The sequence below is a fragment of the Rattus norvegicus genome, chromosome 15 (assembly GCF_021556685.1).
Source record: "Rattus norvegicus strain SHRSP/BbbUtx chromosome 15, alternate assembly SHRSP_T2T, whole genome shotgun sequence".
Classification (NCBI taxonomy): domain Eukaryota; kingdom Metazoa; phylum Chordata; class Mammalia; order Rodentia; family Muridae; genus Rattus; species Rattus norvegicus.
Window position 1 is genome coordinate 80,875,787 of NC_141548.1, and position 16,067 is coordinate 80,891,853.

Genomic DNA, 16,067 nt, shown 5'->3' on the forward strand with positions numbered 1-16,067 from the left:
GCAAAACTCCACCTTCTAAAGGTTCCACAGCGCCCCCCTCCCCCAATCATGTCAATGAAACAAGTGTGCAAGTATAGGAGTCCGTGCGGGGCATTCCCTATCAAAACCACCATCAACAGTCACTCAAATCATCGTAGGTGAGAAATTACGGACATGTGTAGTATGCCCTGGATATGCAGGGTACGCCTCAGCACAATATTTTGCTGCAATGAATGCTGGAGTAAAACATTAAATCAAAATGATATGAGATTAAGTAGAATTGGTGTCGACATATAAGGCAAGAATAAGTTGATGTGACTGAAATGTATTATAATAATTAGTGAAAATTTGAGAAGAAAATACAGAGGAAGAAACCTAAAAATTAGGTCATGGCAAATGGAGGAAAAAAAAACCTCATTGTAAAGATAGTAAACTACTAACCAAAGAGTCCGCGTGGAGGAATCCATGACTCTGTCCATATATGTAGCAGAGGATGGCATTGTCTGGCCACCATAGGAGGAGAAGCCCTTGGTCCTGTGAAGACTCCATGCCCCTATGTAGGGGAATGCCAGGATGTTGAGGTGGGAGTGGGTGGGTGGGAGTGGGAGCACTTCCTAGAAGCAGGGGCAGAAGGGGAGGGAGAATGGGAGAGGATGGAAAGGGGATAACATTTGAAAAGTAAGTACATAAAATATCCAATAAAATAAGATGAAAAAAGAAAAAAATGAAATACCAAAAATATAGTATATGCAATTCTGGAGTCAATGAATAAACACAAAATTTAAAATTAGCGATAAATAATATTATTAAATAATAAACTCTGATGAATTATAATTAAAATATATGAAATAAATGAGTCACCCAATTATATTTGTGGTTTAATGAGAGAATGCTAAAGTTCATATCTCAAGCAAACTACAAAAAGCATGATTAAAACATGATGATGCTGGGACTGGAGAGAGGGCTCAGCTGTTAAGAGCACTGGCTGCTCTTCCAGAGGTCCTGAGTTCAAATCCCAGCAACCACAGGGATGGGATTCGATGTCCTCCTCCAGTGTGTCTAAAAACAACAACCGCGTACTCACGTACATAAAATAAATAATTCTTTAAAAAAATAATGTGTCTTGATGGACTTACAACCTATCAAGAAAGGTAACTATAAAAGGGAAACTTTAGGTTAACTTTTGGTATAAGGGTACCTATGCCCCAAAAATCACAAGGATTAATCTGGGAACTTCAGAGAAGACATTTGAATTGTGCTGCAAATATAGCTCAGATGCACTTGTCTTGCAAACACGAGGATGTCACTTGACTTACCAGACCCCATCTTAAAACAAACAAAAACAGGAATGGTGGCTCACACTTGTAATCCTAGGACAGGAGACATAGAGACAGGCAGATGATCCCTTTTGCCGGATGGCCAGTCAGGGTAGCATGTTTCATGCCAGTGAAAGACTATGTCTCAATAAATCCACCATGGTTTCTGTGTGTCATATCTGAATTCACATGTACATATACATATGTTCACATGAATTCACATGTACATATATGTATGTTCACATGCACTCTCTTACCAACACACACACACACACACACACACACACACACACACACACACACACACACACACTTGGCACTAAACTTTGGGAAAGTGGAAGAAGACTGGCCCAACCAGCAGGACCACTAAGCTAGAAGGAACAGGCAGATTGAGGCGGATTTTATTGACAGAGCGGCGGGGCTGGCAGGAGTCAACTGTGAGTGAGAAGTGTTGAGAGAAACTGGAGAGCCAGGGAGCTCACTCATGCAGAAGGTTCAGATTACAACAGATAGTCAGGAATTATTTAACCAGGTGAACAGAAGCACCATGCATCCCTGGGCTCCTCAGGCCAAAATTGAGCCTCGGCTTGTACCAGGTCTACGCTTCCTGAATCGGACTGCACTGTGTGTATGAACCGAGGGCTTTGCGTATGCGAGATAAACTACTGCTGAGCTATGTCCTGGCTGCTGCTAAATGCCTCTTGTCAGACAGATAGGGTTAACTTTTTAGTTACCCCTTAGTACCTTAGTACCCCATGATTGACACTTATTGATCCATATATCCTAGGTAATACGGGGTCCACCCTAAAATGCAGTCTTATTGAATATAATGGGGTGTGCTAACAGACATGCAAAATTGTTACTGGTACCTTTATAATAGCAGTGATAAGGAAAAATCATATCAGCCCTTCATTTTTGTTCTCTCCTCCTTTTGTTCTGTGTAATAGAACAGGCTTCTCTGGTTTGATTCCTTTTTATTACCTTTGCTATTATTCTATGAGTACACTAAATATGCTCCCTTCTTTGTAACTCTGGGTCTTTTTTTTTCCTAGTCTGATTTTGTTAGGGAAAAGGTAAGTATGATACACAGTTCTGAGAGAGGCAAAGCTGGCTCTATTTTTTTTTTAAGTTAGAGATGAGCAAAGAGTTGTGTGGAGTAGCAAGCTGTTTGCTTTACATCACCTGTAGTACACAAGAGCAAACACGAAGCTCCAGGAATGTGGGCAGTGTGTGTTATGCCGAATTGGAGGTCATCTTCTCACTTGTCCGAACTTGACTTCCTAGTCCTGAGTTCCAAAACTTCAGAGGCCTGTGAAATTCTTGGAGAGATTCCAAAGACGAGCAATGAAAGTGATAAAAGATTTGAAGGCTAGCACCTTTGAGAGAAGACTAAAAGAACAAGAATTATTTCTCCTCTAAATGAGAAGTCAGAGATAATTTAACGGTCTTCAAGTATGTGGAAGCTTTTATGGGTAAGTAAGGCAATGGTGTCCAGATCCAGGGGAGTTTGAGAAGCAAGTCCTGGGCAAAGAAAAAAAATCTAGTGGGGGAGGGAATGGGTGTTGATTTGTCAGTATATATTTCCACATAAAAGCCTCTTATTCTGAAAAAAAATTATATTATCTAGCAGGAGGTGTCATGTTCTTACTACATGAACAGTGGGGTAAGATAAATGACTTCTAAGAATCTCTAAAGTCAGTAGGGTTTTTTTTTTTATTTTTTAAAAGGTCTTGCATTTGAGAGGACTCTGAGGGCAAATAAATTCTTGGCTGAGATTTTGTTCTTACACTTTTCTGAAAGAGTAGCATACCGTGATTATTACTAGTAATACCTGCAGCCAGAATGCCATAGACTTCTACTGTATTCGCTGGCTTAGAAATCCTCCCATGCATACGAGTTCCAAAAACCATTTCCGCTGTTATATCCCTTAGGTCATCACTACAGCACTTATCTCCTATACTCTGATAAGATGCTGCACTGAGCCCTCTCAGCTTTTTCTTCACAAAACTGAGGATGATAAATATATAGAATCATATGATAGTTCTGTTAAAACATTCTTCCCTTTCAGGAGAAAAAAAAAATCTATGCATAGAAACACCTGCGTATCTTTGGAAGTGCGCTGAGTTATAATTTTATGACTGACAACAGCATAGCACTCCATTTACAATCTCTTTAGAAAGGTGGATGATAACCGAAGCTAGGACAATACAATAAAATACGGTGTCTGCAATAAAACATCAGACTTCACTCTCCTGAAATGGGTTCATGCAGATCACTATATCTCTGTTTACGGGGAATTTTAAGATAGTCACAAAACAAAACTGCCAGGCATGAAAGAATAATTCCTTTAACAGCTGTTCAGTAAGGTCAAAAACACAGAAACAATTGAAGGTTACAAAAGTATAGTTAGAACTCTTGGCAGTTTGCTCGAATTGTGTCAGAGACTACATAAACATCTGGCTTTACCCTGCCCTGGTGTTAGAATGTGTATTATTTTGGTGTAAGATTTTTTTAGAAGTTTGAGATCAATTCTGTCATCTGACTTTCCATCTCATGCCACCATGACTGGGGAGACTGATTGAATATATAAAAGCATAGACATCTCTAATGCTTAGTTCAAAACAGAAACAAGCATGATCAATAGGGACAATCTGACAGCAAATTCCCAATTTCTGTACAGACATCTGCAATAGGAAGGCTGCTCAGCTCAGTTCTAAAAACATGCTTTCTACGTGCACTATTGATTAAAAAAAGCTGCATATAAGAAGAAGTCAAATGAAGCTGAGTAAGTAACTGATTCCGACAGCTAGAGATCAAAACTATACTTGATGGAAAAATAGCCAAAAGGTAGGAGAAAAAAAGGCATAGATCAAAAGGTTATCAAGAGGAACATGGCTATTTTTGTGGCTCACAGCTCTGAACTGAACATAAACACAGTGCAATGCAAGAACTGTTTCTCTTCTACTCTTTAATATCGACAGGTTTCTTCTTACATCTGTACAAACTGAGCTTTGTCTGTCTTACGTCTTCTCATCACCTTTTAATAGACTCAAAGTCTTTTCAGTAAAGAGCAGATTTTCTAAAGTAGTGAAAATAGGGCAGTGTTTCCACATGGAGGTCGCCCCATGGCATTCCTGATGTAAATGTTCCTTTTTGGCTTTTTGTAGTCCTATTTAAAACATATAGGGATTCAGATAGAATACAGTGCAAATCAGAACAATGTGACCACAAACCATGTCTTTCAAGATGGCTCCTCTTGTTTCTTAATTATCAAGCTCAGAATAGCTTCCATTTCATATTCTGGGTTCCTTCTATGTCTAACAGAGTCACATCATTCTAATAGCCTAGTTGGACTAGCTTTGCTATTAACAAAGACTAAAGATGTGCTCGGATTATGGAAACACCTGTTCATATATGCAAACAGGGCAAAGCGCTCAGCTTATAGGCGGCCCCTCCCACTGACACTGGTCACTATTGTTTATTTTGATGTGGAGACGTTGGTAAAGCAAGACAAGGAATGGCTGGAGGCCAGTTCATAAAACTTGGACCTACGACTCTTCTCTAAATTCATCAAGTGAAACACATAGAAACTATTTGACTATACACTATATAATAAAAATCATCTCCGTAAATTGTAGGATAAGTGATTTTGTATCTGGCGTATCTTTCCATTTTAAGAAACTCATAGTTTATTTACCATGCCCAATGGAAGGAGAGGAAAGTTAAGATTCTAAAAACAATGCATTTTTACAGAAAGAGATGGCAATAGTAGGGGGAAAAAATCTAAGTCTTCTTAGAATGTAATATGAATAAAAATATTTTTTTAGAAAAAATATCATGGATTTCTATTTCTAGTCATATATATCATGATATTTCTGAATGGTTTCACACTTTATCGATCTTGAGACACACAGATGTATGTCCATTAGTTAAAAGGATCAAATTCTAACCAAGCTCACTTAGCTTTGGTTGGGAATGTGTTAAGAGGAAGTGAGGAGTTCTGGGTTTCCTGGGTTTCCTTCAGATGACCCATCCTGATAAGCTTTCCATTACTCTCTTTGTTTTCCTTTATATATAACTTTTCATAAAAGAGAACTATATCCAACTGAATTTGAATATGAGATTCCCCTCAGGTTCATATTCTGAGTTCTGGATCCCCGTCTTTTTTTTTTTTTTTTTTTTTTTTGAGGCTGTGGAGATTTAAGAAGCCGGAGTCTGCATAAAGAGAGCAGATGGCTAGGGTGGAACTCTGAGGATTATATCATCCCTGATTCTGGCTGTATCATTTGCTTCCTGGGTGGCCGTGGCCCTGCTTTCATAGACCAAGTCATTCTCTCTGCTACTTATATTTTTTTTATGTAATTTAAAGTATTTTGAGGTTATATTATAATCATTTCATTTCCTCTTTCCCTTTTGTCAGTTCAAACCCTCCCAATAACCTGTCACCATTCACCACTGTTCTTCAAATGCATGGCCTCTTCATTCTATCTCTACTTCTAATACATACATACATACATTCATATATATACACATATACATATACACATATACACATACACACACACACATATATATATATATAATATATATATATATACAGATGTGTATTTAGGGATCTCTCCATACATAACACAACGTGATCAGTCTATATAATATTCCTGGCATGGATGTTTTCAGGGCCTTCCATTTCATATTGGATGACCAGTCACTATATTCTTCCCTGGCGAAAACTATTTCCGCTCTACTCTCAACATTCCTCAGTTGGTTGTAGTTCTTCCTGTAGGGCTGAGGCCTGCTGGGCTTCATCCATGTTACTCTCATGCTACCCTCATCCATGTTAACATGTCTGTAAGAGTCGTGTTTAGGTGTAAAACTGATAAAAAATCATGGCTGTAGCTTGTGACATGACGAATGTCTTACCTTTACCACGACGGACCAAAACCTCTTGGACAAAATAAGCTCCACTAACCTTTTCTCCCTCTGGTTGTTTCTGTCAGACAGAAGGTTGACAAGCAATAAAAAAAAAAATTAATCAGTAAGTACACCAATTTCCCAACAATACCTCATAACTTTTTCTTTATTGTAATTTGCAAAGCACACGTTTGTCTGGAGTTAAAATGTATGGACAAGTATTCTCTAGCCCTCCAGCCTTGTAAGTGTTGTTATTTAGAGTCCAAGTAAACTGCCAAGTGGAACAGGAGCCCGGGGTCATCCTGCTATGTCTGCATATCGCTTGCTGTCCCCATGTTTCCTCATTTCTCCCATTTTATACTCTGAGGAATACTCTGGGGCCTTCCTAGTAGAAGGACCTCTCATTACCAGTGTTGACAGTGCCTGTTTGCCTGTCTTCCGCAAAGGTACACAGCCGTTTGTGGCATTTACTAACTGAATGGACATAACCAGCCTCGGCGACAGCCTATTCAACAACACTGATGTTAAAGTCTCACAGTGATCTCTCTTTGAATTGGTTTTTTATTTTGTTTGTTTTGGGTTTTGTTTTGTTTTGTTTTTGTTTTTTTGTTTTTTGTTTGTTTGGTTTTGTTTTTTCTTATGCTAGCTACGGTCTACGAATTAGATGGAAGATAAGTCTTGCTGTTCTGAAATCAGGAACTGAGTTATTTTGAGGGCTGTGCTCACGGAAACCATTTCTTTGTCTCTTGCTCTGATAGTTGGTCCTGGGAACCAATCCCTGGTCTCCCTTAGTTTGCAGACTTGTCACCCTAATCTCTGTCTCTTGTCACAAGGTATTCTCCCTGTGTGAGTCCATTTTCACATGGAGTTTATGTGCTTAAATTTCTCTCTTATTTGAAGTGTGTTAGTCATGTTTGATCACAAATACAACCTTATCCAACATGGCTTTACCTTAACTTACCTAAGCATGTTTGCAGTAATCTTATTGATATAGGACATATTCCCTAGTACCATGAGCTCAAGCACATAAATAAGATAAATTTCATCCCATAAATTGCCACAGAGATTTCTTCCCTCTATCATGACTTTGGTGCAGCCATGCCATTTCTGAAGTTGATTCCTACCCTCTCATAATCTAAGGGTTCTTGAGACTTGGTGTTGGCCACCTCTTCTCAGCCTGATCAGATTGGGTTATTTCATTCCCAGAGCCAATCACGGTCACGTGTTTTGTTATTCCCGTTGTTTGAAAGACTTTCTTTTAAAATATCATTTAATATTTGATTCTATTTAATGCTTTTTTATAATTTTAATGAGAAGGATACCATTTTACAGGGTCAACATTGTTTTAAGTCCTATATAGAATAAACCAATCTGGCACCTCAGGTGTTAATCACTGATTATCAATTATAGGCAATGATGGCTGAAAAAATTAATTCCCTTTATCTCTTGTTACTTCGCTATACTGTCAGTTTTTGGGTTATCTAGAGTCTACAATTTTTAAAATTTCATTTACTTCACATTTGCGGGTGGGAGAGGGCACGTGCACTGCCAAGCATATGTGCAGAGGTGGGGACAGCTTTCATAAGTTTTTTCCTTCTATCACGTGGATCTCTGGGATCAAATTTAGTCCATTAGGTTTGGTTGCAATGGCTTTTGCATATGAGTAATCCTGATGGCTCCTTTTCCTGTTCTTTATAACCTTATACATACTTAGGCCTGCTTTGTTTTATTAACCTTAGCGGAGTTGTCAGAGTGCAGGTTGCGAGAGAAGACGCACTCCGTATATGCACAGCACGCCTCTGCTCTCTCTCCTCCCTCCAAACTCTCCTCAACTGTTTAGTCACCAGTTGGGCTTACAACTTTAGCAATCGATCTCGAGATCATAATTTCTGTATTTTAGATTTAATGTTCATTTGAAATGCCTTGTCATGTAATTATCAGTGGACAGCAGTGCCTTCATTTTTAGCACGTATGTATTGTCATAATTTCTAATATTGTATCGAATTACTGCTACTTTCTGTAATGATCTCTCTGTTCTCTGTGCGCCCGTCCTGAGGGGCACTAATTATGCATATGTTGTACCTCTTACCCAGGGTTTCTGTCTTTCATTTCCGTAGTCACTTTTAACTTCAGTTCATTCACATTTCATCAAATCTTGAAGTCCGTGCCACACGCTGTGGCTTCAGCAGTGAACATTCTCCTCCGGTCCATGCCGACGTGAGCTTGCCGACGTGAGCTTCCTCTCTGATTGTTTCATTTCTCCTCTATTTTTCCCTTACTTCCGTCAGCTCATGTTTTATATACTTTCACTGCCTTTGTCTGTTTCTCCATGTTTTCTGATTTGAGATCCAAACTCCTGGAGTTTGGGATTAGCATTAGGGATTTTAAAATATTGATGTCACATAACTTAATCATATGTCCCATGGCAAGTCCTTCTGAAGACAGTTCTTCCCCGACTCCCCGCTCCTTTTCATCTTTTTACCCTGATAGTGTCTTTGTATAAACTTTGTGTTAAGCTTTTACATAAGATTTGGTTAGAGTCAGGCGAGTTCTTCCAGGCTGATGTTTGTGATAGGAACTGTCCAGGGTCAGGGCTACATTCCAGGCATTAGGGGGACTTCTCTTAATGGTGTGTGTGTGTGTGTGTGTGTGTGTGTGTGTGTGTGTGTGTGTGTGTAAGTTGCTTCTCTTCTTTCTTTCCCGTTAATCACAGTAGTCATCTACAGGGTAGTGCCAAGACTCTTCTCTGTAACCTTCTTCACCAACAGCTGCCCTAAAACAAGATTATACTGCTCTTCTAACACATCCACCTCCCCACTTTTCCCTGCTACCTCCTGGTGTCTTGAGAAGCAATGCCAAACTCAATGCCTCCTTTTGATACCAATACCATATTACTTTCTCACCTCTAAGCAGGTTCTTTCGGAAAGAATTATGCCCACTTTGGCATTAGAAGATCATCACATGAGGTCTGATTTCTGAGTGTGTGCCCACACAACCTTCTGACCTCTGCTTACCTAGCAGTCTTTCCATACATAATGTGCCTCAGGTTACAGAGCTCTTCCATGTCTTCTTCTAATTGCATCAGAGACCAAGAATTTTGTTGCTGTCATTGTTGTTGTTGTTGTTGTTTTTGTTTTTCGCGTTTTTCTCTTCTCTTTGGTTTTGTTTTCTTTCTGTGTCATGTTATACTTACTGCCTGGGAGTTATGAATGCCAGGAAAAGGAACCCACAGAGCGGCATTATTTCTATGGCACTGATCAAAAATTCAGCAGGAAGTTTATTCGTCTATCATTTTGTGCCCCAATGTTTCTGTAACATTTACCAGTAAGCAAAAGCCACTGATGATAATCCTGTGAAATCACATTCCACGACTGTGGTGGTTTGAATATGTTTGGCCTAAGGACTAGTGCTATTTGGAGGTGTGGCCTGGCTGGAGTAGGTGTGTAACTGTGGGTGTAGGCTTTAAGACCCCTGTCCTAGCTACCAGGGAGCCAGTCTTCTCCTAGTGGTCTTCAAATAAATATGTAGATCTCTCAGTTCCTCCATTGCCATGCCTGCCTGGGTGCTGCCATGCTTCCACCATGATGATAATGAACTGAACCTCTGAACTTGCAAGCCAGCCTTAATTAAATGTTGTCTTTATCAGAGTTGCCTTGGTCAAGGTGTCTGTTCACAGTAGTAAGACCTGAACTATGACAATAACATGATCTATAATTGTGATGTCACTTACAGAGGAGAGAGGATAAACTTGTTCTTAAATTCAAAGAGCTTGATGCCCATATCATGTGTATTCATAATCTTAAGGTGGATTTGACCTCCCCCACCAAAGAAATCGCAAACTATATCTGGACTTTCATGGTACAAAGAACTTCACATTTACCTTCATGGTTAAACATGCAGTTTGTAGGAGATTCTGAAAGTTTGGAATAACAGGTATTTTATTAATGATTCCCTAATAAATACTCTAGTCATAGTCAGAAGCAGATGGTGACTAGGGTTTCCAGGTAAAAGGAAACTAATATGGTAAATATTTAAACTCTTACTAAATTCGTATGAATCTATAATACATTTGTTGAAGAAAATTTTGCCTTTATGTCATGTTTCTAGTACTAACTACAGGAATCCAAGGTCTCAAAACTATGAAACTAGAAGACTTCCTGACCTCCCTCTCATATGCCTACCTTTCATCTCTACTCTTTTTTTTTTGAATACATGGAAGGACATAGGTGATATCCACATTTAGTTAGCCTTAAATACGGAACAACCTCTAACACTAACTAGAAAAATCTGGAAATGCCTTCCCTTAAAATTAGTTGGAACTAAAGGAACCAATTAAAGTGCCTAAAAAAGATTTTATATAATGATTTGTACTTCTGTATATAGTCTACTGAAGGGTGAATACTGATACACTAACACACTCAGTAAAATTTGGACCTCTGGATAGAAGTCTTCTGTATTGCCTCTCAAATGTGTCATCACTAAACCCAGCACTACTGAAGTTGTATGGCAAGCTTGAAGTCAGAAAAACATTCCCACCTGAGAGTTAGAGGAAGAGTTCTAGTATCACACTGCTTTTTTGAACATGTCTTGACTCTTCCAGAACAGTTACCTACACTGCCGGTTGTGGGTGGGCAAGCATTAGTGAGCTTCTGAAAACCCCTTTGTTTGAGAGTAGGGACTAGTACCTTGGCCTATGACAATTGTTTTGTTAACTGGCATGAAGTCTTAATTACTCTCATGCATTAGATACAGCAGATAACACAGTAGTCACATTGTTCTACTGCTAGGGTCCCTTTTCGCTACTTCATTCTGCTCTGGTTGCCTCACAAGGAATTTTCTCTCTTCTTGAGTTTTTTTTCTCCCCTTTGAAACATTTTCTATGTAAAAGTTTTTTTGAAAATATTTATTTTATTTTTTGTATGAGTATCTTCTCTGCTTGTATACTTGTGCATCACGTGGGTGTATAGTGCTGTGAATCTGGAGTTAGGGAGGGTTGTTGATTAGTGTGGGTGTTAGGGATCATACTCAGATCTTCTGTAAGAGTAGCAAATGATCTTAGCTGCCAAGTCACCTCTCCAACCACAAACTATTCTTAAATTAGGATACAAGGTATTAGATCTTTTTTTCTCCATAAAGTCTGACCATGAACTCAGTATTAGAGGCAAATTGGGTAAGTAGAGGCACAGAGGAGAGAGTTTAACAGTGAAAGAATGATTAGCATTATTTTTAGGAAGGGAAGTTGACAACAGTCATGAGTTGGACACGATGGCTCATTTGGGTGAACTGTAGGAATTAAATTTGGCAAGAAACACACGACCAATCAGATTGGAGAAAAAGACCTCAAAGAATTATGTGTTCTAATGCAGAACTCTGGCTCAAAATGTTAATTTTGAATTTAAGACATGCTTTCCTTGTGATTTTATTGCCTTATGCTTTAAAAGTTCTCCAGTTTCTATTGAGACCTATTTTCTCCTGCAGTAAAAGAGAACTCACTGGACTTCTTCATATTAGACAAATGGATTAACACAGTGACAAAAAGGTCAATAGATACAAAAGAAGTACGTTTCTTATTCAGAGCTGGCTTTGCACAGGCTGGCCCTGCTTGCATCATATACAGAGACCCAGGACAACTAGGGCAAGCTTACTGTTCAGCTCTACTCTCTGCAACATTCCATTTTCTGGACATCAAGTTTTCAGTCGGTCACATAGCCTTGGATCCAGCAAAGAACTACGTAAAAGCATAGGGGAGCCCATAGAATGCATAGTTTATTGTACTTTGTCAGTTATATTCTTTGATGGGTACACGAACGAAGATGTCTACACAATTCCCTGTATCTTCCATTGCTTAAGCTGCCTCTTTTACTTATAACTTCAGTTAGCAGGTACATTCTCTGAACCATCTATACATAATTTCCATGTTATCCATGAATGGAAGCTAAAATTTAGATTACCCTTCTATGTATTTGACATTTCATTAGCTCTTTATTAACAAAGGCTCTCTCCACAGTTCTCTGCTCGCTTACTTTACTCTCTTATGACAATTACCCCACAATGCTTTTGCCTTTGTGGCCTGTCTTTTTTTCCCCTCACTTTTACCTATCGAAAACATGTCTTCTCTTCAGGGTTTGAAGTCAACTCCTTTTCAGCGTCTCAAAATTAAACTTTTCAAACCACTGACGACGACCCCCCCATCTCCCCTGTCAGTTGCAGATTTCAATTCATTTTCATGGCCATACAGCCTTCCCTGCTGTCCCTCCCCATACCTGATCCTAACACACACCCCCAATTTTCCTCCTCACCCCCAGTTCCCTCCCTCCATCTGCCTCAAACAAGGTATTTCAAGGTAAAGCAAAATTCAAACAATATCTATCCACAAATCCAGCCCTACAGAAAATAGTAGAAGGAAAACTCCAACCCAAGGAGGATAATTACATCCAAGAAAACACAGAAAATAAGTAATTCCATACCAGTAAAATAAGCAAAGCACACACACACACACACACACACACACACACACACACACACACACACATATGCTTACACAAATTAATGCCAGTAACATCAAAATAACAGGAAATAACTATCACTGGTTGATATCTCTCAGCATCAATGGATTCAGTTTCCTAATTAAAAGACACGGGGTAACAAAATGGATACAATAACAGCATCCATCATTCTACTGCATCCAAGAAACATGTCTCAACAATAAAGATAGACATTGCCATGCAGTAAAGGGTTAGAGAAAGGTTTTCCAAGCAAGTAAACCAAGAAGGAAGCTGGAGTAGCCATCTAATAAAATAGACTTTCAACCAAAATTAATCAAAAGAGACAAGAAAGGACATGAACCCATCAAAGGAAAAATGTTATCCCAATGATATCTCAATTCTGAAATCTATACTCCAAACACAAGGGTACCCTCATTTGTAAAAGAAACATTGCTAAAGGTTAAATTGTACATTGAACCCCATACATTAATAGTGAAAGTCTTCAACACCCCACTCTCACCAATTGATAGGACATCCAGAAATAATGAAACTAACAGACATGATGAATCAAATACACCAAACAGACATCTATAGAATATTTCACCCAAAAACAAAAGAATATACCTTCTTCTCAGGACCACATGGATCCTTCTTCAAAATTGAACGTGCAGTGGGTCACAAAGCCAACCTCAACAGACACAAGAGAATTGAAATAACACTTTGTATCTTATCATACCACCATGAACTAAAATTGGCCTTTAACAAAAACTGAAAGACAGGAAAGCCTACACACTCATGGGAATTGAATAGCTCTTTACTTAATGATCTCTGAGTCAGGGAAGAAATAAAGAAAGAAATTAAAGTCTTTTTAGAATTCAATGAAAATGAAGGTAAAACACACACAAATTTATTGGACACAATGAAAGCATTCTAAGAGGAAAGTTCATAGCTAAAATGTCTTTTAATGTGCACAATGACACCACCAAAACAACTCCAAATGTGAATAGCACCAAGGCTGAGAAACACTATGAATGTCAGAGAACCATTTTCTTATGCTTTCTGTCTTCCAAACATCAATGATAATGTGTTCTATAGTTAGTAATGTATTCACACTCAGAGGTGCTCAAAAGAATTGCCATGCAGTCTTATTGGAAAGGAAAAAAAATTTACTAGTATCCACAAGTGGTTCTTCCTTTGTAGGCCAATAACACAATTATACTGTCTCATCATAAGTCTAACCATTATATTACTTATGATTATGTGAAATGTAGATGTTACCTATGATTCTTATAGAGTAGAATACTAAATTGATGGTGTCGAGATCCAGTGTTTTAGATTTCAACAGTGTCTAGAGTCTAGGAACTTCTCAATGTTAAAATCTGAAGTTGATTTCTGCTGCTAGATCTAAAACTATCTCCTCTTAGACACGAGATAGTGTAGCGAGATCAAGAGCTCATTTCAAGACTGATATGTTCATCCATGCAGGTCCTCAGTCCCCAGTGCTGCATGCAGTTCCTCAGTGACACATTTGGGTAACTATTTATTATCAGTTCATGTCCCTGACTAAACTGCTAACTTAGCTTGGCCTGTTTTTGTTATTTTGGTTTCTTGTTTTGTTTTTTTTTTTTTACTTCAATACTATCATTGCAGCCTGTATATTCCTCCTTTATACTGACCAGCTCCATCCCATCTGTCCCTGCCCCCTCCACTTGTGTTCCCGATGAACCAACTTTTTAAAAACCAACAGTTTTGAAAGTTATTTTAACTAGTCAAAATTCTGCATTTGAATTTTGGTTTATTACCATCTTAGACGACTCTTTAATGTTATTAATTTCCTCTTTTCTGGTCACATGGAGTTTATATACAGGAAATATTGTTACCTTCGCTAATCTATTTATTTCAGTTTGAAACTGAAAGTCCAATTTTATTTGCTTCTGTTGGCTTACAAAATATATCCTGTTGACTTGTGTCTCAGTTAGGATTTCCATTGTTGTGAAGATAGCATGGCCATGGCAGCTCTTAGAAGGACAGCCTTTAATTGGGGCTGGCTTACAGGTTCATAGACTCAGTCCATTATCATCAAAGCAGGAAGCATGGCAGCCTCCAAGCAACCATGGTGCTGGAGGAGCTGAGCTCAACATCTTGTTCCGAAGGCAAACAGGAAAATACTGGCTGCCAGGCGGTTAGGAGGAAGGTCTCTGAAAGCCAACCCCCACAGTGACACACTTCCTTCCATAAGGCCACACCTCCTCATAGTGCCACTCCCTGAGCCAAACATATTCAAACCACCACACAGGGCAGCATAGTGGGAAAGACAGCAACAAATTAAGTGAATGAATGAGTCAGTGCATTGAGCTTTGGCTCCAAAAATAAAAACTCAGTGTCCCAATGTAACTCTGCTATTTATGGCTTAAGACAGATATAATTTATGTATGCAATTTGTAAACCTTTATGCGCTATGCAAAGGGGAGTTATTACTAGTGTGCAGATGTGTTTCTTGTTTTGGTTTGTTGCCTTTGAACTCTATACGCATGCATAAGTAAGCTGAATTCTTGGTTTTCAGTACCTCTATTCATATACTAGAGAGGCCAAAAGGCTGTTTTCGTTTCTTTGTCCAGGCTCTGAAAGACCAGTGCTTTATCTGTAAGCTTTAGGTATGTTACACCATTTTTGCCTCTTGAATAAAATGGTGATTATGTTGTTTATTCTAACTACTCAAGTTTAAGGGAGATAAGCAATTTCTTATTCCTCATTTGCACCAATGATAAGAAACACAGCACTTGATCCATTGTGTTTCTCAAAAATGCTGAGATGAATGACTATAACAGTCTTAACATTATCAAAAGTGACTTATTTGTAACCTGGTTGTAATGGTGCTAGAAGCAACAGTAGTTTCCAGTTGGCAGTATTTTGTAGGTACTGAATTCATTATTGTATTTAATTCTACAGCAATGGTGCAAGGTTGATAAAAATCCTGATAAGGTAAGAAGTGAACGTAATATTTTAGGTTGGAACAAACGACCTCTTTAATCATTTTAAATTCCCCACAGAGTTTGGGATCACTCTATGGAATCTGTACAAACTATAATCTGAAAGAAATTGCTGGTATTTTTACAGTACGTGAACACAACCACCTGATTTATAGTTCAATCTGTTAATGCACTCTGTTTTTAGCCCACCTGGCAGTTTTATGCATTGTGAATTTAAAGAGGAGCTCAACACAACAGAAGCTTTACAAGCCGGGGAAATATTATTGAAATGAAACATGAATGAAGACCATTTAAACAATAAAATAATGTGGATAGACTATATATTTTTTTTAATTTTAGCTAATACATGCCTTAGGTATAAATTCTAACATAAGTTGAGGGTCTTA

The 16,067-nt window shown here is 38.5% G+C and overlaps 1 long non-coding RNA gene across 2 annotated transcripts in view; it reads left to right on the forward strand.

Moving 5' to 3' along the window:
- Positions 1-1,712: 1,712 nt before the first annotated feature.
- Positions 1,713-16,067, forward strand: part of LOC148001091 (uncharacterized) — an 84,171-nt gene continuing 69,816 nt past the window's right edge. The window contains exons 1-2 of one of the 2 annotated variants that reach the window (XR_015638417.1): positions 1,713-2,082; positions 2,580-2,767. This is a non-coding gene — a long non-coding RNA (uncharacterized LOC148001091). Of the gene's footprint in view, positions 2,083-2,579; positions 2,768-3,975; positions 4,081-16,067 lie in introns of those variants that run through there. The other variant, XR_015638418.1, reaches the window with a different exon arrangement.